We start from the raw sequence: 24,558 nt of genomic DNA, 5'->3' as shown, positions 1-24,558 counted from the left end.
ACTAACAAATACTTAGAAATTATTCATTGTTATTATTATTATTTAAAAAATGCACAGTACAAAATGAAATGGGACGATGGCTTTTAACCATTTTTTTATTTTTATTTTTATGTATTTAATTCATTTAACATGTTATATTAAATGTCTTGGTTTTTCCTCCCTCTGAAAATCCTATGAAATGTTTAACAAGCCATCCTATAATAATACAACAGCTATTAATGTAACAATACAATAAAAAAAATATATTTAATGATGTTTTTTTCATTATTTTAACATTAGGCTAATGTATATTACTTTATATGGATTCTACAAGAGTGACGTGGGTATTTTCTATATGAACAAGTCCAAGGACCGCAAGCAAGGTCGCAGAGAAAATGCGGACTGGATTTTGAGTGAAGTGGGCATTTTCTATATGAACAAGTGGAATGGATTGGATACCGACACACTAAAGGGGCTCTCTACCTTAAAGTACCAATGATTGTCACACACACACACACACACACTAGGTGTGGTGAAATGTGTCCTCTGCATTTGACCCATCCCCTTGTTCACCCCCTGGGAGGTGAGGGGAGCAGTGGGCAGCAGCGGTGCCGCGCCCGGGAATCATTTATGGTGATTTACGCTATGAAGTGAGGGGAAACTGAGTGAATAATGACAGGTTATATAATTATTTATTTAAACTCATATTTGGGCCACTTTATAATGAATATGTTGGCATGTATTTGTTAAAAATATATAATAATTATATATATATATATATATATATATAGTGGGGCAAAAAAGTATTTAGTCAGCCACCGATTGTGCAAGTTCTCCCACTTAAAATGATGACAGAGGTCTGTAATTTTCATCATAGGTACACTTCAACTGTGAGAGACAGAATGTGGGAAAAAAATCCAGGAATTCACATTGTAGAAATTTTAAAGAATTTATTTGTAAATTATGGTGGGAAATAAGTATTTGGTCACTTCAAACAAGGAAGATCTCTGGCTCTCACAGACCTGTAACTTCTTCTTTAAGAAGCTCTTCTGTCCTCCACTCGTTACCTGTATTAATTAATAAACCTGTTTGAACTCGTTATCTGTATAAAAGACACCTGTCCACAGCCTCAAACAGTCAGACTCCAAACTCCACTATGGCCAAGACCAAAGAGCTGTCGAAGGACACCAGGAAAATAATTGTAGACCTGCACCAGACTGTGAAGAGTGAATCTACAATAGGCAAGCAGCTTGGTGTGAAAAAATCAACTGCGGGAGCAATTATCAGAAAATGGAAGACATACAAGACCGCTGATAATCTCCCTCGATCTGGGGCTCCACGCAAGATCTCATCCCGTGGGGTCAAAATGATCATGAGAACGGTGAGCAAAAATCCCAGAACCACACGGGGGGACCTGGTGAATGACCTGCAGAGAGCTGGGACCAAAGTAACAGAGGTTACCATCAGTAACACACTACGCCGACAGGGAATCAAATCCTGCAGTGCCAGACGTGTCCCCCTGCTTAAGCCAGTGCATGTCCAGGCCCGTCTGAAGTTTGCCAGAGAGCACATGGATGATACAGCAGAGGATTGGGAGAATGTCATGTGGTCAGATGAAAACAAAATAGAACTTTTTGGTATAAACTCAACTCCTCGTGTTTGGAGGAAGAAGAATACTGAGTTGCATCCCAAGAACACCATACCTACTGTGAAGCATGGGGGTGGAAACATCCTGCTTTGGGGCTGTTTTTCTGCTAAGGGGACAGGCCGACTGATCCGTGTTAAGGAAAGAATGAATGGGGCCATGTATCGTGAGATTTTGAGCCAAAACCTCCTTCCATCAGTGAGAGCTTTGAAGATGAAACGTGGCTGGGTCTTCCAGCATGACAATGATCCCAAACACACCGCCCGGGCAACGAAGGAGTGGCTCCGTAAGAAGCATTTGAAAGTCCTGGAGTGGCCTAGCCAGTCTCCAGACCTCAACCCCGTACAAAATCTGTGGAGGGAGTTGAAAGTCTGTGTTGCTCGGCGACAGCCCCAAAACATCACTGCTCTCGAGAAGATCTGCATGGAGGAATGGGCCAAAATACCAGCTACTGTGTGTGCAAACCTGGTAAAGACCTATAGTAATCGTTTGACCTCTGTTATTGCCAACAAAGGTTATATTACAAAGTATTGAGTTGAATTTTTGTTATTGACCAAATACTTATTTTCCACCATAATTTACAAAACAATTATTTAAAAATCCCACAATGTGAATTCCTGGATTTTTTTTCCACATTCTGTCTTTCACAGTTGAAGTGTACCTATGATGAAAATTACAGACCTCTGTCATCATTTTAAGTGGGAGAACTTGCACAATTGGTGGCTGGCTAAATACTTTTTTGCCCCACTGTATATATATATATATATATATATATATATATATATATATATATATATATATATATATATATATAACACCAAATTATTTAGGGGTGTCATGTCTGTGTAATCATGTTTTGTCTTAGTCATGTTTTGTTTAGTTTCTGGCTTTTTCACTCCCTTGTCTTGTCACCATAGTTACCCATTAGTTTCACCTGTCATGTCACGCACCTGTTTTGAGTCACGCACCTGTTGTTAATCATGTCTGTGTTATTTAAGCTTTTCATTTTCTGTTGTTCGTCCTGGAGTCATAGCCTTTCTCACCCTGCTATCCTCGCATTTATGCCCCCTGTCACACTCTGTCCACGTCTGCGCACTTCATGTCCATGCCAAGTAAGTTTGTTTATTATTGCCACAGTTAGTGTTTTTTATTGTTCATAGTTTTTTTTGCCCCCGTGCAAGTCTTTTGTTTTCATTAGTCAAGTTTGTACATCCACCTTGAGCGCGCCTTTTGTTCTTTTGAGTGTTATTATTAAAAATGTATTTTCCTTCAAGCCATGTCCGATCCAAATCCTTTTGCATCTTGGGAAAACAAAAACTCCACAGTCCAAGTCATGACATTATGACTCCAGCTACTCGCTTTCCCGCAAAGAATTTGGTCGAAGAAGGAAGTTGGGAGTCGTTAGGAGCCATGGCGGAGCGAGACCTGACGTGGGGGCCAAATGGGAAGCTTATTCCTATTAGCTCCATTTGGTCCGAGGACGAGGCTGCGTCACCGCAATCCCGGAAGCGCCGCTCCAGACCGAGGACGTCAGGGAAGGCGAGCAGACCGCACGCAGCGCTCCCGCAGGCTCCTCCCACTCCGGGCGGAAGCAGGCTGCTGCCAGCTCCGCAGCTCCAAAATGACGTCACAGACCAGGATTTTTTTTTTCAACTCTTTTTCTTTTGATCACTCACCTCCAGCAAAAGACTCCAATCCCATGACCATGATTCAACACTACCAAAATATGATTTTGAACATTAGATCCTGTCAAGACAAGCCACCCAAATTTCATGCCCCGCCCCCCAGGACTCAAGTCACGCCCAAGTCACAAAACATTTTTTTTTTCACCCACAAAAACACAGGTACAAAAAAGACAATTTGGACAATTTAATGGGGAAGTTTCTGCCCTCCTCCGCCCACCCCTACAGAGAGTTCCAGACCGCAGGGAGCGCGTCTGGTATCCGCCCCTTGAGGGGGGGGCTGGGGTCGGGGGCTGTGTTGGTGAGGTGGCTCGGCATCACCATGCCAAGCCACAGCCTCCAGCACGGCCGCCACCACCAGTCTTCCGACCCGTCAAGCCACAGCCTCCAGCACGACCGCCCTCACCAGTCTTCCGACCCGTCAAGCCATAGCCTCCAGCACGACCGCCCTCACCAGTCTTCCGACCCGTCAAGCCACAGCCTCCAGCACGACCGCCCTCACCAGTCTTCCGACCCGTCAAGCCACAGCCTCCAGCACGACCGCCCTCACCAGTCTTCCGACCTGCCAAGCCGCAGCCCCCAGCTGGGCCGCCTCCACCTGCTCCAAGGCTAGCACCACGGCTAGCTGCTCCAAGGCTAGCACCACGGCTAGCTGCTCCAAGGCTAGCACCTGCCGCTGCTCCAAGGCTAGCACCTGCCGCTGCTCCACGGCTAGCACCTGCCGCTGCTCCACGGCTAGCACCTGCCGCTGCTCCACGGCTAGCACCTGTCGCTGCACCTCGGCTAGCACCTGTCGCTGCACCTCGGCTAGCACCTGTCGCCGCACCAAGGCTAGCACCAGCTCCACCACGCCAAGTTCCACGGCAGACTCCAGTACCCTTACCACGCCTAGCCGCATCATGCCAAGCTCCGGTACCAGCTCCACGCCGCCAAGCACTGCCAAGCCAAGACCAAGACCCTCCACGCCAAGACCAAGACCCTCCACGCCAAGTCCAAGACCAAGACCCTCCACGCCAAGTCCAAGACCAAGACCCTCCACGCCAAGTCCAAGACCAAGACCCTCCACGCCAAGTTCAAGACCAAGACCCTCCATGCCAAGACCAAGACCCTCCATGCCAAGACCAAGACCCGCCATGCCAAGACCAAGACCCACACCAAGACCAAGACCAAGACCCACACCAAGACCAAGACCAAGACCCACACCAAGACCAAGACAAAGACCCACACCAAGACCAAGACAAAGACCCACACCAAGACCAAGACAAAGACCCACACCAAGACAAAGACCCACACCAAGACCAAGACAAAGACCCACACCAAGACCAAGACCAAGACCCGCCATGCCAAGACCAAGACCCGCCATGCCAAGACCTAGACCAAGACCCGCCATGCCAAGACCAAGACCCACGCCGAGCTTCGCCGCCTGACGTGCCACGCCGAGCTTCCACGCCTGCAAAGATGACGACGCGCCTGTCTCCTCGTCGGCCATGGATATGGCCGCTACCTGGTCGCCCGCCACGCCAAGTGCGCCCACCTCCCAGTCGGCCACGGATGTGGCCTGTCCCGGGTCGCCCACCTCGCCTGCTGCAGCGGCGTTCCACTCGCCGCCGCCACATGACTATGCCTCGATGGATTCGGGGCCACTTGGGCTGGCGACCCACCGCCATGTCCCCCTCCCGCCCTCCCATGACTCTTGTTAAGTTTTTTCTTGGACATCTGGGATCTGTCCGTAAGGGGGGAGTTCTGTCATGTCTGTGTAATCATGTTTTGTCTTAGTCATGTTTTGTTTAGTTTCTGGCTTTTTCACTCCCTTGTCTTGTCACCATAGTTACCCATTAGTTTTACCTGTCATGTCACGCACCTGTTTTGAGTCACGCACCTGTTGTTAATCATGTCTGTGTTATTTAAGCTTTTCATTTTCTGTTGTTCGTCCTGGAGTCATAGCATTTCTCACCCTGCTATCCTCGCATTTATGCCCCCTGTCACACTCTGTCCATGTCTGCGCACTTCATGTCCATGCCAAGTAAGTTTGTTTATTATTGCCACAGTTAGTGTTTTTTATTGTTCATAGTTTTTTGCCCCCGTGCAAGTCTTTTGTTTTCATTAGTCAAGTTTGTACATCCGCCTTGAGCGCGCCTTTTGTTCTTTTGAGTGTTATTATTAAAAATGTATTTACCTTCAAGCCATGTCCGATCCAAATCCTTTTGCATCTTGGGAAAACAAAAACTCCACAGTCCAAGTCATGACAAGGGGGGCTTAATAATATTTTAGGGGGGCTTGAGCCAATGGTTTTAACCCTTCTGAAATTGTGATAATATTCCCCTTTAAATTGCGACTGTTGAGTAAAATTCCAACTTTTATCATAACATCGCACAAATGTTCAGTTTTTCTTGTAACATTTTGTCTTGCGTTGAGTGAAATGACAACTTTTATTATAATACTGCCAAAATTCTAAGTGTTTCTTGTGAAATTCCAACTCATTTTTCACAAAAAGCTTTTTTATATTTGCATAGTATGTATATATATTATTAATGTTGTAAATACACTTCTTTATATATCTAGAAAGGGTGGTCCTAAAGAGGGAGGCATTTTTCTCAGGTCTCAAAAAGGTAAGAAATACAAGAGTGTGTTTGTGTGTGTGTGTGTTAGGAAGGTGGCTAGAATGAGTGTAGAGTGCAGAAAAACAAGTAAGTGGTGTAAAAGAGATGACTAATCCTGCGTGGGAGCTCAGCATGTCCGTGATACTTTGGACTTAGACAAGACTCCCAAGCACTGGGTCATTTTACATCACACTCCCCCCTACAAGCCCACTGACGGCTGCAACCCACTTGGACCATTGTCAAATATCACCGAGAACCTTCAACATAACAATAGCTCCGACATGATTAAAGAGTGCAGGTTGTGGTCCCTCAGAAGGTGTGTGCCCAGCGACCCTCCGAGAACCACCGTGTTGTTTTTAATGCTGATTTAGAATACCTTTCATTGGGTTGCTGAGTCATTGTTAAAAAGGCTACGGGGGGAGACAAACAACAGTTAGAGCGCGGAGGAAATGTGAGTCATTGGTGAGTAATGGACCGTGTTGCTGCCCACAAAACATCGCAAGTAGCTTTAAAGCCGGAGGATGAAATGTATGCGTCATACCAGCAGATCCTCTTCCTTACACGTCTTATACGTAGCATTCGTGCTAAAGTCACATCAAACATGCGGGCAATTGTGCGGACACGTTCTATTATCGTGTTTTGGGGCACAATATGAGTGACATCTCCAAGTATGATATGACATGGAAATACTTAGAGTTTGTTGTTGTTGATACATTTGTGTTCCCCCATCTCAATAAATGAGAATATTGTGCAAAACTGATTTGATTGCATGAGTTTATTTCAGACTAAGATAAAAAATTAAAGGCTGAGGAAGGTTTTTTTTTTTGCTAATTAGAGCATTGTGTGCTAATGTGCCGTGGGAGACCGTGATGGCTGGTGAGGCACTGACTTCATCACAGTCAGATTTACAAACATATGAACCCTAAAGAGTATCTTATTCACCATTTGATTGGCAGCAGTTAACGGGTTATGTTTAAAAGCTCATACCAGCATTCTTCCCTGCTTGGCACTCAGCATCAAGGCTTGGAATTGGGGGTCAAATCACCAAAAATGATTCCCGGGCGCGGCGCCGCTGCTGCCCACTGCTCCCCTCACCTCCCAGGGGGTGAACAAGGGGATGGGTCAAATGCAGAGGACACATTTCATTACACCTAGTGTGTGTGTGACAATCATTGCTACTTTAACTTAACTTTAACTTTACACATACAAACTGTAGCACACAAAAAAGCACATTTAATAAAAAAAAAACGTTATTATGGTCTTACCTTTACTTATAAATGAAGTCCATGCGCCGCAACTAAAGCCCTCACTTCAACTTTCCACGTGCAAGATTGAATCTATTTAAAAAAGTGTAACCGAGGGTTTATAAATGTGGCCTATACTGTATGAAACTACAAAATAACAAACACGGAGGCTCCAGTTTACACGAGGACCACTTTATTTACCTTCTTTCAAAAACCTCCGCAACGTGACATCACTTCCGCTCTTAGCGCCTTCAAAATAAGAGCTCGAGGTATATACTGTATAACAGCGCATAACAGGAACTTAACATCACAAAGAGGAAAGCCCATGAAAATAGGTTACAAAAGTTATTTAATACGAAGCCAAAAAGTGCAAAAACAATAATGTTCGTGTTGGAGGAGTTGTGAATTAGATACACCTGCAGTCTGCAGGTGTACCTAATGTTGTGTCCCTGCAGTCATTCACAATTCCCCCAACACCAACATTATTGTTTTTGCACTTTTTGGCTTCTTATGAAATATTTTTTTTAAATAGATTCAATCTTGCACGTGGAAAGTTTAAGTGTGGGCTTTATGTTATGATCCGCTGCCCGGATCATATTTTTGTTTACGTTTTCGAGGTACTTGTGTTTTTTGTTAGTTTTGGACTCCTTGAGTGCCTGTTTTGTACACCTGGGTTTGTTGCCATGGCTGCTTATTATTTTCACCTGCCGCGTGTGTTCCCGACGCGCACCTGTTTGTCATCACTGACATTATTATTTAAGCCTGCCTTCCCTGTCATTCTGTCTTGCTTCCTAGTTTGTTTTCACACAACAGATGACGACTTTTGTTTCCTGCTCTGAACCTGCAAGCTTCCACGCTAGACTCCTTTTTACCTTCTAGCTCCCACGCTAGCTCCTTTTAGTTTTTTTGTTTATTCCAGTATAATTTATTTCTTAAATAAATCATTTCTTACCTGCACGCTGTGTCCGAAGCCCGATCTGCATTCCTGGGAGAGCGAGCCCCGCATCACCATGCGCCCCGGTCGTCACACTTTAGTTGATATAACAATTCTACGGCGGGGGTGCAGGAGGCGAGCCTCAGCCAGTGCGTCTTTTGCAGCCGTTTTATGATCGCTCAGCACAAGAAATACTTTACACACATACAGTTGTTGACAAAATACACTGTACATTATATACCTCAGCTAACTAAACTATGGAAATGTATAATATAATTCATATAGCAATACAGTCTCACTGCACAGCAGGCCAGCAGTTAGCCGAGTCCGCAATCCATGTTGAGGCACTGAGTGACGTGCCTCGACTGGCTGCTGTTCACCACACCGTCTCTTCTCAGTATTTGAACGGCAAATGTGAAAATTCAGCGATTTTAAATAAAAATAATCTAAAACTGGTGAAGTTAAATGGAAAATAACTTTATAGTATAATCACTTGATACACATAACAATTTAATTAAAAAAAAATATTTTTACATTTTTTTTCTTTCCAGTGACAGAGGCGGGGCCTCACCTGCACGTCACTGGAATATATGGGAATGAATGGGGAATGACAATAATGATATATTATTGGACACTTGTCTATATGCTGCTGCATCTTTGTGGCATACCTGACAGTAGCTCTTTGCACAGTATTTACAAATGTACACCCCCTCTCTGCCTAAATTGGTTAGGGTGAAATGTCTCCACACATCAGATGGTGTATGTGGCATTATTCTCTTTGTGTTGATTTATTCTTGATAAACACTAATGCAATGCCACACACAGATATAAATAGTCAGCTAAACAATTGGAGTTGTCTTTAAAAATATTTGACTGATGGACAAATGAATAGAAATAGTCTAGATGAATAAAGTAACAGTCAATCAGCATGCTAAATCAAACTATAAGCTACATTCTTGTATGACAACAGAATGGCTAGCAGAACAGAAGGCAGAGGAAACTACACCTTTTCATTTAGTTGAACTTTACACATCACAAAAAAAGTCAATTCGGATCGCTAATGTTGTTGGCATAAATGAATGGGATTTAACATAGAGAAAATTAGCATCACGGCTAACGAAGAAATATTTTTGGTTCATTACGAGACTGTGGTGGTTAAGGCTGAAACGACGCGTCGACATAGTCGACGTCATCGGTTACGTAAATACGTCAACGCCATTTTTGTGCGTCGATGCGTCGCATATTTACGTCACACTACTGTCATGGCGGATCGCAAAGCAGACGGTGCGAGCGAGGGGGAAAAAGCACGCCAAAAGTCATCAAAAGTGTGGGAGTATTTCAATAAACGGCCTAAAAATGTTGTTGTATGCACACTGTGTCGAGCGGAAATGGCCTATCATAGCAGCACAACGGCTATGAACGAACATTTGAAAAGAAAACCGACAGCGTTCTTGCCATCACCATCAACTAGTCAATCGTCCGCGTGCGTATACGTTGTCATTATTACACAAAAACATGAATGTGTCATTTGTATCTGCGTTGTAAATTCATAAACTAAAGCACCGTTTCGCTCTGAGAGGTGCGTTTGGCGTGCAGTGTTTACAAAGACGCACTCCTCTTTAACGCTGTGGAGAGGCGGGGCCGGCGAGCGAGCGAGCGGCGAGGTGGGGCGCGCCGGGAGCGACGCCGCAATCGTGCCCAGGTGCGCGATCCGCGCACCTGGGCACGATCATCCAATCTCCTCTCGCTGAAGAAAAGGGGAGCAGCAGAGAGAAAGGGAAGAGAGACTGGAAGGAGTCAGAGTGAAGCTGACGTGGAGCGAGAGAGGAGGAGAGACAGAGACAGGGGACAACGAGCGAGCGAGGAAGAGGAGCTGAAAAGCGAGGAAAGAAAGAGAAAAGAGTTGGAAGAGAAAAGACTTTGTGTAAAATTAAAAGATTGTAAACCTGGCAAAGCCGTCTGGCGTTCAGTCTGTCGGTCCTGAAAGAACCCCACGGCACAAGACGTGTCACAAACGCTAACGTTAATTAGTTGTGCAAATACCTTTTACAACATTAACGGTTACATATACTATGTACAAACCAACAATTAACTTTCACTTTAATCATACTATCATTGTTGTGTTATTAAGCAAAATAAGCAATACTTTTACTTTTGTTGAAATGTTTACACTGTTACAGAATATTTTGTTTTGCACTTTTTTGTATTGGATGTTTATTTTTATTTTTGCACATTTTAGCAAATAAGCAATACTTTTACTTTTGTTGAAATGTTTACATTGTTACAGATTATTTTCGTTTTGCACTTTTTTGTATTGGATGTTTATCTTTATTTTTGCACATTTTAAAGCAAAATAAGCAATACTTTTACTTTTGAAATGCTTATACTATTGCAGAATATTAAGATTTGCACTGGATGTTTACTTTTATATTTGCACATTAAAAAGCAAATAAGCTACTTTTAATTTTGTTAAATGTTAAAAGTTTTAAATGTTTACATTGTTACAGAATATTTTGTCATGTTGTTGTCAATGTTGACTGAGTGGCCATACTTTTTTTGGGGGGTAAATAAAAGCCATGTCTTTTGAAAAAACTGGCCTACATTTATTTTTTCATCTTCATTTTAAATAAAAAAAATAATCGGTAAAAGGAAAAATAATCTATAGATTAATCGAAAAAAATAATCTATAGATTAACCGATTAATCGAAAAAAATAATCTATAGATTAATCGATAGAAAAATAATCGTTAGCTGCAGCCTTAGTGGTGGTACATAAACCTAGCTAGCTAGAGATATTGGCCCCAAAATCATTGAACAAGTACAGGAACAGCTAGCTAGCTTGAGTGTAAGTCTGCTGGAGTAGTCTACAGTCATACAGTAACAAGCAATTACACTTAAATACCATACATCAAATATATTTACCCCATCAACACTTACCTGACTGGATGAAGTCCTTGGGCTCAAATACTAGTGTGGCCTCAATAGCCCTGCTGTAGTGTGTTGCATGCTGGGAATTATCTGGGCATGTGATGGAGGAATGCACAGGGCAGGGTTGAAATTCTACTGAATTTGCATTAAATCAGGTTGTTTTAGGATAGGATAGGATAGGTCTTTATTGTCATTGCAACAAGTACAACGAAACTATGTTTTCAGCATAAACCCGTTCAAGATTAGACAAACAAACAGTTTACAGGGTTACAGAACAGGAACGCTGATGGGTCGCCACGAGGCATACTTGCCAACCTTGAGACCTCCGATTTTGGGGGGTGGGGGCGTGGTCGGGGGTGGGACGGGGTGTGGTTGGGGCGGGGGGCGTGGTTACGAGGGTAGGAGTATATTTACAGCTAGAATTCACCAACTCGAGTATTTCATATATATATATATATATATAAAGCTGAATTTGACCAAGCAACCCCCCCGTACCAAAAAGCCTTTGATGAAAGCGGATACAATTTCACCCTCACCTATGAACCCACGCCAGGAAACCAGCCAAAAAAGAACAGAAAACGAAACGACATCATCTGGTACAACCCCCCATACAGCAAAAACGTCTCAACTAACATTGGACACAAATTCCTCACTCTGATTGACAAACACTTTCCCAAAGACAACATCCTAAGAAAAGTATTCAACAAGAACAGCATTAAATTGAGCTACAGCTGCATGAACAATATACGACAAATCATCTCAAACCACAACAAAACAATTGCAAATGAGCCGTCGGCCCCCAGACAGAGCGACTCCAAAACCAACAGAGGCTGTAACTGTCGAAAGAAACCTGATTGCCCTCTCAACGGGGGGTGCTTACAAACATCAGTTGTCTGCCAATCTAAGGTAATACGCAAGGACATTAACACATCGGACACATATGTAGGATTAACCGAGGGAGAATTCAAAACCAGATGGAACAATCACAAGGCTTCTTTCAGGAACAAAAACCTGCGAAATACCACAGAACTCAGCAAACACATTTGGGACCTCAAAGACAATAATGTTGAATATTCAATAACATGGCAAATTCTTGCATCCAGCACACCTTACAATAGTGGTAATAAAAGATGCAACCTATGCTTGAAAGAGAAACTGTTTATTATTTACCGTCCAGACCTGTCATCCCTCAACAAGCGCAGAGAAATTGTAACAGCATGCCGCCATAGACGGAAACACCTCCTAGGTAACACATGAGCCAATCACCACGCCCCTACGCCAGCCTGTACCCACCCACTCTGTGCCCTATATAAACCATGGTATGCGAATGCTCCCATTAAAATCTCCTGATGATTGAGGGTACCCCCCCTCATGAAACAGGCCTGTAGAGATGAAATAGTCTTGTGATTTTTTTTCCCACACACACATATATATATATATATATATATATATATATGTATGAAATACTTGACTTTCAGTGAATTCTAGCTATATTTATATATTTATTTTATTATATATATAAATAAAATAAATACTTGAATTTCAGTGTTCATTTATTTACACATATACACACACACATAACACTCATCTACTCATTGTTGTACTTGAAAGTACAATGCGATACAATTCCGGGGCAATGGCACCTATCAAATACACAGTAATGAAAACACAGTTGTTCTACTAACTGTACTGTGTGTTATGAGAATAGAGTATGTGTGTGTGTGGCCCTTTAATAGGTGACAGCATGTGAGGTGAGTGACGTCAGTGAGTGTGTGGGCGAGAGAAGAGACGGAGCGGGGTAGCGTGAGTGCGGGGAGGGACTAGTTGGTTTTGTGTTGGATTGGCTGTGTGCAAGCAATCAATAAAGCAAGATTTGCAACTAATCGCTGGACTCATCATTCACCCTAAAGTCGTCCGCTGTGGGGTAAGGTAAGTTGAATGGGTGTTGCCCCGAGCATACATCGGCCCTGGAGAAATGTCTCCCCTGCGCTCTTCGACTACGGTCTCGTTCTTCTGTTTCGTCTCCTTGTGTGCGCACACTGGACTCAGGTCCGCATGGAGCTGGAGGGGGCGTGGCCTCCAGCTCCGGCTGAATTCCGGGAGATTTTCGGGAGAAAATTTCTTCCGGGAGGTTTTCGGGAGAGGCGCTGAATTTCGGGAGTCTCCCGGAAAATCCGGGAGGGTTGGCAAGTATGCCACGAGGTGCCCCGTAAAAGGTGGGAAAAAGGTAAAACGCTGGGTAAGAAGATGAGTAAAAAAAAATACAATCTAGACTGGGCTCCTAAGGGGGCCTAGTCTGGAGTGGGGAAAAACCTCCATGCAATGCACACATAAACACGTTACATTTAATCACGACAACTCGCAACAGAGGGGAGGTTGGGGCCCTGGAGGTCGACTGCTGCTATGAAGCGCTGCCAGCCGTCCATCACCCCGAAGTGAAGTGAAGTGAATTATATTTATATAGCGCTTTTCTCTAGTGACTCAAAGCACTTTACATAGTGAAACCCAATATCTAAGTTACATTTAAACCAGTGTGGGTGGCACTGGGAGCAGGTGGGTAAAGTGTCTTGCCCAAGGACACAACGGCAGTGACTAGGATGGCGGAAGCGGGGATCGAACCTGCAACCCTCAAGTTGCTGGCACGGGCGCTCTACCAACCGAGCTATACCGCCCCAAGGTGAAGGGGAATCAAGCGGTGGTGAAGGCGTGGGGGGGTGGGGTGTATATGCCCATTGTTTTGGGTGTGTTGATGTAGTGTTTATAGGCCTGGGGCCGTTCGACATGCAAGCAAAAGTTCGACTCCAGGTGTCGTTGAGGAGGGAGAGATGTCAAAAGCGTCCATCATTGAGGTGTCCTCGGGGATGTTTTCAGTACAGCCTGCTCCTGTTGTTGGAGCGTCAAGGCCATTCGAGGGGGTCAAATCGTAGATTAGGATTTTTGTTTTTCCGCGAGCAGACATTACAATAGCTTGTCTGTTCTATTTTAGTTAATAATCATGCTGCAAGATCTAGCATGTTGCATTCAATGCTTATTCCCGTTAATTCCCATGGAAAGTTTCCAACTTTGAATATTCCCGCAATTTTGCAACCCTAACTGCGACACAGCCGAGGAACGTCTGTAGACATGTTGGATGGTCTCCATCATAGTAGTCCCCTCTCTAGGCTGCTATCACTGAGGATGAGCTCCTTGTACATTCCTGGGCAGAAATAAACTCCCAAACCTACGCCAGTTTGTTAAAAAAATCTATTCCACAAGAAGTGGAACAGGACATCTGCAGCATTTAGGAAGGCCATGATTTCTTCTAGAGGAAACAAACAATCAAAACCGGGTTAGAACGGCAAACTACACAATATGTGATTTGCTTGTGTAATGAAGTGGTTGGTGAGTGGACACAATGTTGTGTGTAATGAAGTGGTTGGGTGAGTGGACACAATGTTGTGTGGATGTTTCCTCTGCTTCCTTCCACAGACGTGGCCATTTCATGTGTTCATTCATCCCCATGATGCAGCAAAGGATGATGGATGTTCTTCTCTCTTCACATGAATGGACCGCAGCCAATTCAGGGTTAGTTTAGGTAAAGTTTGATTCATGAGGACACCTGCAGTATCTTTAACTCCACGGTGTAGTTTTGTCTTCAAGCGATCCGTCTTGTATTACTGTAGGATTCTCATTGGCTCCCTTGTGAAAGTTGGGCAAATAAGTGCTATCGTGTATAAAATACATGTTGGAGATGTTCCGTGCCAATGAAGTTGTTGTTGTTGACTAAGCAAGTAGTTATAATAATAATAATAATAGATTATATTTGTAAAACCACTTTACAGACTCTGCAGCATCGCGTGGACATCGGGGGCGGTACCTCTGGATTGGAAGACCGGGGTGGTGGTTCCTCTCTTTAAGAAGGGGAACCGGAGGGTGTGTTCTAACTATCGTGGGATCACACTCCTCAGCCTTCCCGGTAAGGTCTATTCGGGTGTACTGGAGAGGAGGCTACGCCGGATAGTCGAACCTCGGATTCAGGAGGAACAGTGTGGTTTTCGTCCTGGTCGTGGAACTGTGGACCAGCTCTATACTCTGGGCAGGGTCCTTGAGGGTGCATGGGAGTTTGCCCAACCAGTCTACATGTGCTTTGTGGACTTGGAGAAGGCATTCGACCGTGTCCCTCGGGAAGTCCTGTGGGGAGTGCTCAGAGAGTATGGGGTATCGGACTGTCTGATTGTGGCAATCCGCTCCCTGTATGATCAGTGTCAGAGCTTGGTCCGCATTGCCGGCAGTAAGTCGGACACGTTTCCAGTGAGGGTTGGACTCCGCCAAGGCTGCCCTTTGTCACCCATTCTGTTCATAACTTTTATGGACAGAATTTCTAGGCGCAGTCAAGGCGTTGAGGGGATCCGGTTTGGTGGCTGCAGGATTAGGTCTCTGCTTTTGGCAGATGATGTGGTCCTGATGGCTTCATCTGGCCAGGATCTTCAGCTCTCGCTGGATCGGTTCGCAGCCGAGTGTGAAGCGACTGGGATGAGAATCAGCACCTCTGAGTCAGAGTCCATGGTTCTCGCCCGGAAAAGGGTAGAGTGCCATCTCCGGGGAGGGGAGGAGATCTTGCTCCAAGTGGAGGAGTTCAAGTACCTCGGAGTCTTGTTCACGAGTGAGGGAAGAGTGGATCGTGAGATGGACAGGCGGATCGGTGCGGCGTCTTCAATAATGCGAACGCTGTATCGATCCGTTGTGGTGAAGAAGGAGCTGAGCCGGAAGGCAAAGCTCTCAATTTACCGGTCGATCTACGTTCCCGTCCTCACCTATGGTCATGAGCTTTGGGTTATGACCGAAAGGACAAGCGGCCGAAATGAGTTTCCTCCGCCGGGTGGCAGGTCTCTCCCTTAGAGATAGGGTGAGAAGCTCTGTCATCCGGGAGGAGCTCAAATTAAAGCCTCTGCTCCTCCACATGGAGAGGAGCCAGATGAGTTGGTTTGGGCATCTGGTCAAGATGCCACCCAAACGCCTCCCTAGGGCACGCCCGACCGGTAGGAGGCCGCGGGGAAGACCCAGGACACCTTGGGAAGACTATGTCTCCCGGCTGGCCTGGGAACGCCTCGGGGTCCTACAGGAAGATGCTGGACGAAGTGGCTGGGGAGAGGGAAGTCTGGGCTTCCTTGCTTAGGCTGCTGCCCCCGCGACTCGACCTCGGATAAGCGGAAGAAGATGGATGGATGGCTGGCACTTTACATTGAACAAACAACCTCAAAGTGCTACGGTGCATTTAAAAACTACAACGCTAGAACCACAAATATCTGCCCCCAACAAGTAAAATAAATAGTAAAAAAAATAAAAACTAGAACAGCCTGATAGCTAGAACTAGCACACATATATATCTTGAAAAAAAAATAAAGGCTTTTTTAAAAAGAAGGGTTTTTAAGCCTTTTTTAAAAACATCCACAGTCTGTGGTGCCCTAAGGTGGTAAGGGAGAGTGTTCCACAGACTAATACAGTAGTGTTTTTTTCGCCATATGCCTCCTACCGGTTCTGATGTGGGTCATATTTCATAATTTTGTTTTAGATTAGAATACAGACGGAACTCCAAAGGCAGCGTGCAGGTAGGAGAAGGATTTATTCTTCATAAATCAGTCCAGAATACAAAAATGCAGGGAAATACAGAAAAGCGGGAAGCTGTGGCAAAGCTAACGGAAAAGCTTAGCATAGAAAACAAGAAGTAAGAATCATCGAATGTAACTTGTTGTGTGAGGTAAACACAACAGCCAGACTGAGTGTGGCGACAAGCAGGAATGAGTAGCTATCTGATTAGGTGAGCGTCCCAAACATTAATCAAAGGCGGGTGGAAATAATCAGCACCCATGGCAACTAAGAAACACACACCCTCAGGGAGTCAAACTAAAATAAAAACAGGATCCGGGCAAAGGATCATGACAAAACTAGGTTTACAACTTAACCGTGTTAGAATAATTATGTATGTTATCACACAACTCTTATGCTTAAAGGCCGTTGCTATAGTTATTATCAATTGTGCTGAAGTTGTACTTTTTTTATCTGTGCAAAGGCACACAACTTGTAATCTTCCATTGCGAGTTGTCTCAGTTTGTTTCCAGACCCTGCCTGTTGACAGCCAAGGACGGACATCGAGTACCTCAACGCAGATAAAACAGAGTCAGGGCGAAATCACAAGTTCTGAATAATTCCGTATCGTGTCTACTGGGGCTGCTTGCATTAACCCTCCCTACAGAAGCAGCCTCAGTGACGTTAACTAGGGAACTCCCGAATAAATAGAGGAGTGTGTGGAGCTGTACCTTAGAGCGTAGGGTGAGACTGTAACTGAGTGTGAAGCCCAATACGTTTCTCCCCATGAGCAAAATTGAACTCTGTGTCTGCTTGATTCCTTGCTTCTTGTCTTGTTTAATAGATAGTTTGGTAGTTTGAACCTGACAAAACGGCACGCTTCATGAAAAAGCAATAGAAGTGAAGAAGAAGAAGAAGAAGAAGCATTAGCCTATTTTTGTAACAAGTGGTTTTTAGACATTGAGGGACTAAGTCTATGTGCTTTGTTGCAAACTGCTTGGAAATTGTCAAGACTTGGTCTTGGGTGTGTGCTTTTCCGGGATGCAACGGAAAGTTGGCTCGGGCGAGACGGGAATGAAGGTACATGATTTATTAATTATTATCAAAAAAAAAGGAATAAATGAAAGCGCGCACAGTGGCGGAGAATAAACTATGAAATCAAAAGACTATAGCAAAAAGTACAAACGAAAAACACGCACAATGGCGGAGAACAAACTATGAAACCAAAAAGACTATAAACATGGAACAAAAACTTACTTGGCTTGGACAAAAATAGTTGCATGAAGAATGGACATGGAAAGAATGGACAGAGCATACATGTGGGGATGTCGTCAGAAAGACAAACTGAAAAACAATGAACTTAAATACTACAGACATGATTAACGAAAACAGGTGCGTGACTCAAGACGTGAAACAGGTGCGTGACGTGACAGGTGAAAACTAATGGGTTGTTATGGTGACAATCAAGAGTGCACAATGAGTCCAAACGTGGAACAGGTGAAACTAATGGGTAATCATGCAAACAAGACAAGGGAGTGAAAAGCCAGAAACTAAACAAAACATGACTTAAAACAAAACATGATTACACAGACATGACAGAAATGAACCACGCTGCGTGTTTAAGTGTGTTAAAACACGCTTAATCTTTGAGACAAGCATTTGTTACTGGCATTATCAACCAGGTAGAGCAGCAATTTTGTTCAATCAAGGCTCATTTTTAATAGCTTACTTCCAGGAACATGTTGCGAGTTGTCCAGTGAAAGGTTGTACAAATACTTGCAAGTTATGTCTCGGAAACCCAGGCATTGTGCAGATACTAGGATTCAAGTTAAAGTAGCAATGATTGTCACACACACACACACACACACACACACTCGGTGTGGTGAAGTTATTCTCTGCATTTGACCCATCACCCTTGATCACCCCCCTGGGAGGTATTTTTCTCAGAAATGTCTACTTTTTCTAAATGAAGTTACACATTTATGATTTGGGTCGGAACAATTTAAAGAGGAAAAAGTCTAAATTCTAAAAATTGCAAACAGACTTAGAATTTGTGTACATGCAGAGTTTTGAATGAATGAAATTAGTTTATTTCGGTCATAAAATCAACCATTTTGTGTGATGGATTTAGCAGCAAAGATGATACATATTTAACAATCATACACACACAAAAAATTAAAATAATGATCACAAAAGGAATAAGCTGAAGCCAAAGCTTATATTTGCCTATCCTATACCTTCACTGGAAATTAGATTACATGGAACATCCATCCATCCATCCATCCATCTTCTTCCGCTTATCCGAGGTCGGGTCGCGGGGGCAGCAGCCTAAGCAGGGAAGCCCAGACTTCCCTCTCCCCAGCCACTTCGTCCAGCTCCTCCCGGGGGATCCCGAGGCGTTCCCAGGCCAGCCGGGAGACATAGTCTTCCCAACGTGTCCTGGGTCTTCCCCGTGGCCTCCTACCGGTTGGACGTGCCCTAAACACCTCCCTAGGGAGGCGTTCGGGTGGCATCCTGACAAGATGCCCGAACCACCTCATCTGGTTCCTCTCGATGTGGAGGAGCAGCGGCTTTACTTTGAGCTCCCCCCGGATGGCAGAGCTTCTCACCCTATCTCTAAGGGAGAGACCCGCCACCCGGCGGAGGAAACTCATTTGGGCCGCTCGTACCCGTGATCTTGTCCTTTCGGTCATAACCCAAAGATCATGACCATAGGTGAGGATGGGAACGTAGATCGAACGGTAAATTGAGAGCTTTGCCTTCCGGCTCAGCTCCTTCTTCACCACAACGGATCGATACAGCATCCGCATTACTGAAGACGCCGCACCGATCCGCCTGTCGATCTCACCATCCACTCTTCCCTCACTCGTGAACAAGACTCCGAGGTACTTGAACTCCTCCACTTGAGGCAGGGTCTCCTCCCCAACCCGGAGATGGCACTCCACCCTTTTCCGGGAGAGAACCATGGACTCGGACTTGGAGGGGCTGATTCTCATCCCAGTCGCTTCACACTCAGCTGAGAACCGATCCAGTGAGAGCTGAAGATCCTGGCCAGATGAAGCCATCAGGACCACATCATCCGCAAAAAGCAGAGACCTAATCCTGCAGCCACCAAACCGGATCCCCTCAATGCCTTGACTGCGCCTGGAAATTCTGTCCATAAAAGTTATGAACAGAATGGGTGACAAAGGGCAGCTTTGACGGAGTTCAACCCTCACTGGAAACGGGTCCGACTTACTGCCGGCAATGCGGACCAAGCTCTGACACTGATCATACAGGGAGCGGACCGCCACAATCAGACAGTCCGATACCCCGTACTCTCTGAGCACTCCCCACAGGACTTCCCGAGGGACACGGTCGAATGCCTTCTCCAAGTCCACAAAGCACATGTAGACTGGTTGGGCAAACTCCCATGCACCCTCAAGGACCCTGCCGAGAGTATAGAGCTGGTCCACAGTTCCACGACCAGGACGAAAACCACACTGTTCCTCCTGAATCCGAGGTTGGACTATCCGGCGTAGCCTCCTCTCCAGTACACCTGAATAGACCTTACCGGGAAGGCTGAGGAGTGTGATCCCACGATAGTTAGAACACACCCTCCGGTTCCCCTTCTTAAAGAGAGGATCCACCACCCCGGTCTGCCAATCCAGAGGTACCGCCCCCGATGTCCACACGATGCTGCAGAGTCCAGGTTCAAAAATCAATGGATGAAAGTAATCGTTACTATATTTTATCATTTTCCATTATTTCACCTTTTAAGGCTTTCTTAAAGCTTAACAAAGAAGTACATGTCTTCAACTCATCACTGAGCTTCTTCCACCATTTAACTCCTAAAACTGAAATATTTTATATTCCTTCTTACTTTACCTATTTCAAAAATCAATAAATGATAGTTTTCTCCTCTTAATGTAAATAAGCTAAGAATACAAGCTGCAAGGCTGTTGTTCTTTACTCCCAACATCATTTCCATTGCTTTTAAAACACATTATCTGTCAGGTAGTTTGTTGGTGACGAACCCCAAGATGCAGAGATGACGGCAGGCATTGAGCGAGAAAACATGATTTAAATAAACACTAATGCAAAAAACAAAAAAAACAAAAGGGTAACAACAAAAGGCGCGCACAAGGCGGAGAACAAACTTGGCTATGAACTAAAATAGCAAAAATGCTAACTGTGGACAAGCAACAAAAATACTTACTAGTGATGGGTCCGGCAACACCGATGCATCGGCGCATGCGTCGAGCTCATAGAGCGAAACCCTGTGTCGGTTTTAGAAAGTCACGTGACCGATCATGAGCTGTTTTGGTCACGTGACCGATACGCCAACTGTGTCGCCTCCTCTGTGCCCTGTGAGCGGCTCTTTTCTACAGCCCGAGAAATAATAACTAAGAAGAGAAATCGTCTAAAATGTAATACGTCGGAAAAACTTTTTTTTTTTTTTTTTTTTAAATAAAAATGTGTAAAAAAATAAAATTAAAAAAATTCCCAGTCCACAATCATCCACAACACGTTCTCTTAGATTTCCATGTTATGATACATGTTCACATTATTTATTGACTGTATCTAAAAAAGATACAAATATATTTTTATTTAAATGAAGATATGAAATAATCCTAAATGAAATACAATGACTTGGTTTATATTATTGTATATACTAGGGCAGGGGTCACCAACGCGGTGCCCGCGGTCACCAGGTAGCCCGTAAGGACCAGATCAGTCGCCCGCTGGCCTGTTCTAAAAATAGCTCAAAGAGCAGCACTTACCAGTGAGCTGCCTCTATTTTTTAAATTGTATTTATTTACTAGCAAGCTGGTCTCGCTTTGCTCGACATTTTTAATTCTAAAAGAGACAAAACTCAAATAGAATTTGAAAATCCAAGAAAATATTTTAAAGACTTGGTCTTCACTTGGAATAAGCGGTAGAAAATGGATGGATGGATGGGTCTTCACTTGTTTAAATAAATTCATTTATTTTTTACTTTGCTTCTTATTACTTTTAGAAATACAATTTTAGAGAAAAAATACAACCTTAAAAATTATTTTAGGATTTTTAAACAAATATACCTTTTTACCTTTTAAATTTCTTCCTCTTCTTTCCTGACAATTTAAATCAATGTTCAAGTAATTGTTTTTATTATTATTGTAAAGAATAATAAATATTTTAGCTTCTGTTTTTTCGACGAAGAATATTTGTGAAATATTTCTTCAAACTTACTATGATTAAAATTCGAAAAAATTATTCCGGCAAATCTAGAAAATCTGTAGAATCAAATTTAAATCTTGTTTCAAAGTATTTTGAATTTCTTTTAAAATTTTTGTTCTGGAAAATCTAGAAGAAATACTGATTTGTCTTTGTTAGAAATATAGCTTGGTCCAATTTGTTAAATATTCTAACAAAGTGCAGATTGGATTTTAACCAATTTAAAACATGTCATCAAAATTCTAAAATGTATCTTAATCAGGAAAACTTACTAATGATGTTCCTTAAATTCTTTTTTTAATTGTTTCAAAAAGATTCAAATAAGCTAGTTTTTCTCTTCTTTTAGTCCGTTGAATTTTGAATTATAAAGAGTCGAAATTGAAGATAAACTATGTTTCAAATTTTTATTTAAATTTTTTTCGTGTTTTCTCCTCTTTTAAACCGTTCAATTAAGTGTTTTTTTCATAATTTATTCTCTACAAAAAACCTTCCGTAAAAGGAAAAAAAAATGTACGACGGAATGACAGACAGAAATACCCATTTTTGTATATATATAAATTTATTTATTTAGCTATTCTTGTTTAAATCACACTTATGTGTAACTTACAAATGACAATATATTTATTTATTTAAGTGTGTATCAAACTGGTAGCCCTTCGCATTAATCAGTACCCAAGAAGTAGTTTTTGGTTTCAAAAAGGTTGGTGACCCCTGTACTAGGGCATCAAATCAGTGTCAGTTGAGTCGGTCCATAGGTTGCCTGTAGGGATTTTTAATGACCAGCAGATGTCAGTATTTAGTGACACAGTATCGACACAGTATCAATACAGTTTTGCAATGTGTAGAAACGCTTCATGACGCCTCATCAACCCATCACTAATAAACACTATTGCAAAAAAAACAAACAAAAGGGTAACAACAAAAGGCGCGCACAAGGCGGAGAACAAACTTGGCTATGAACTAAAATAGCAAAAATGCTAACTGTGGACAAGAAACAAAAACACTTACTGTGACACGAAGGAACTATGACATGAGCAGAGTGAACAAAAGTAGACAGAGCTACAACGACAGGTAGTAGTGACAACAAGTATTAGCGACAATGACAATGACAATGGCAATAATCCAGCAGTGACTGGAAGGTAGGGCAGGTATAAATAGCAGCTGGCTGATTGACACCAGGTGTGGCCAGGTGCCAATCAGCCACAGCTGAGGGGACAGCACTCAGGGAGACAAACAGGAAACAGAACCAAAACAAGAGCGCTGACAGGAAATACTACACACACAGAGGAAAAACTAAAACACAACCAAACTGTCAGGGGCAAACCTGACATTATCTGAACATTTGAACACATTAGAACTTATGAATAATGGATTGGTATGTCCATAGTAGCACACTTTGTGTATTATTCTAATGACCCTTTTTTGAAGTTTAATTGTTTGTTTTATATATAAAAGATTAATATAACACATGCAGACATTTCTTATTCAGCATGTGTCTTACTTTATAAAGAATAGCAATGGATTTGAGTATTTTCCCTTTACATATTCAATATGCGGTTTCCAACATAATTTATGATCAATTATTATTCCGGACGGCTTCGAAGCGATTCTGGACCACCATCCGCCGCCTCAGGAAGGGGGAAGCAGTGCACTATCAACACCGTGTATGGCGAGGATGGTGTTCTGCTGACCTCGACTGCGGATGTTGTGGATCAGTGGAGGGAATACTTCGAAGACCTCCTCAATCCCACCAACACGTCTTCCTATGAGGAAGCAGTGCCTGGGGAATCTGTGGTGGGCTCTTCTATTTCTGGGGCTGAGGTTGCTGAGGTAGTTAAAAAGCTCCTCAGTGGCAAGGCCCCGGGGGTGGATGAGATCCGCCCGGAGTTCCTTAAGGCTCTGGATGCTGTGGGGCTGTCTTGGTTGACAAGACTCTGCAGCATCGCGTGGAAATCGGGGGCGGTACCTCTGGATTGGCAGACCGGGGTGGTGGTTCCTCTCTTTAAGAAGGGGAACCGCAGGGTGTGTTCTAACTATCGTGGGATCACACTCCTCAGCCTTCCCGGTAAGGTCTATTCAGGTGTACTGGAGAGGAGGCTACGCCGGATAGTCGAAGCTCGGATTCAGGAGGAACAGTGTGGTTTTCGTCCTGGTCGTGGAACTGTGGACCAGCTCTATACTCTTGGCAGGGTCCTTGAGGGTGCATGGGAGTTTGCCCAACCAGTCTACATGTGTTTTGTGGACTTGGAGAAGGCATTTGACCGTGTCCCTCGGGAAGTCCTGTGGCGAGTGCTCAGAGAGTACGGGGTATCGGACTGTCTGATTTTGGCGGTCCGCTCCCTGTATGATCAGTGTCAGAGCTTGGTCCGCATTGCCGGCAGTAAGTCGGACACGTTTCCAGTGAGGGTTGGACTCCGCCAAGGCTACCCTTTGTCACCCATTCTGTTCATAACTTTTATGGACAGAATTTCTAGGCGCAGTCAAGGCGTTGAGGGGATCCGGTTTGGGGGCTGCAGGATTAGGTCTCTGCTTTTTGCAGATGATGTGGTCCTGATGGCTTCATCTGGCCAGGATCTTCAGCTCTCGCTGGATCGGTTCACAGCCGAGTGTGAAGCGACTGGGATGAGAATCAGCATCTCCGAGTCCGAGTCCATGGTTCTCGCCCGGAAAAGGGTGGAGTGCCATCTCCGGGTTGGGGAGGAGATCTTGCCCCAAGTGGAGGAGTTCAAGTACCTCGGAGTCTTGTTCACGAGTGAGGGAAGAGTGGATCGTGAGATCGACAG

Source organism: Nerophis lumbriciformis, linkage group LG17 (assembly GCF_033978685.3).
Source record: "Nerophis lumbriciformis linkage group LG17, RoL_Nlum_v2.1, whole genome shotgun sequence".
In the NCBI taxonomy this organism is placed as follows: domain Eukaryota; kingdom Metazoa; phylum Chordata; class Actinopteri; order Syngnathiformes; family Syngnathidae; genus Nerophis; species Nerophis lumbriciformis.
The sequence above is the reverse complement of the archived record's forward strand: the minus strand, read 5'-3'. Positions refer to the sequence as shown.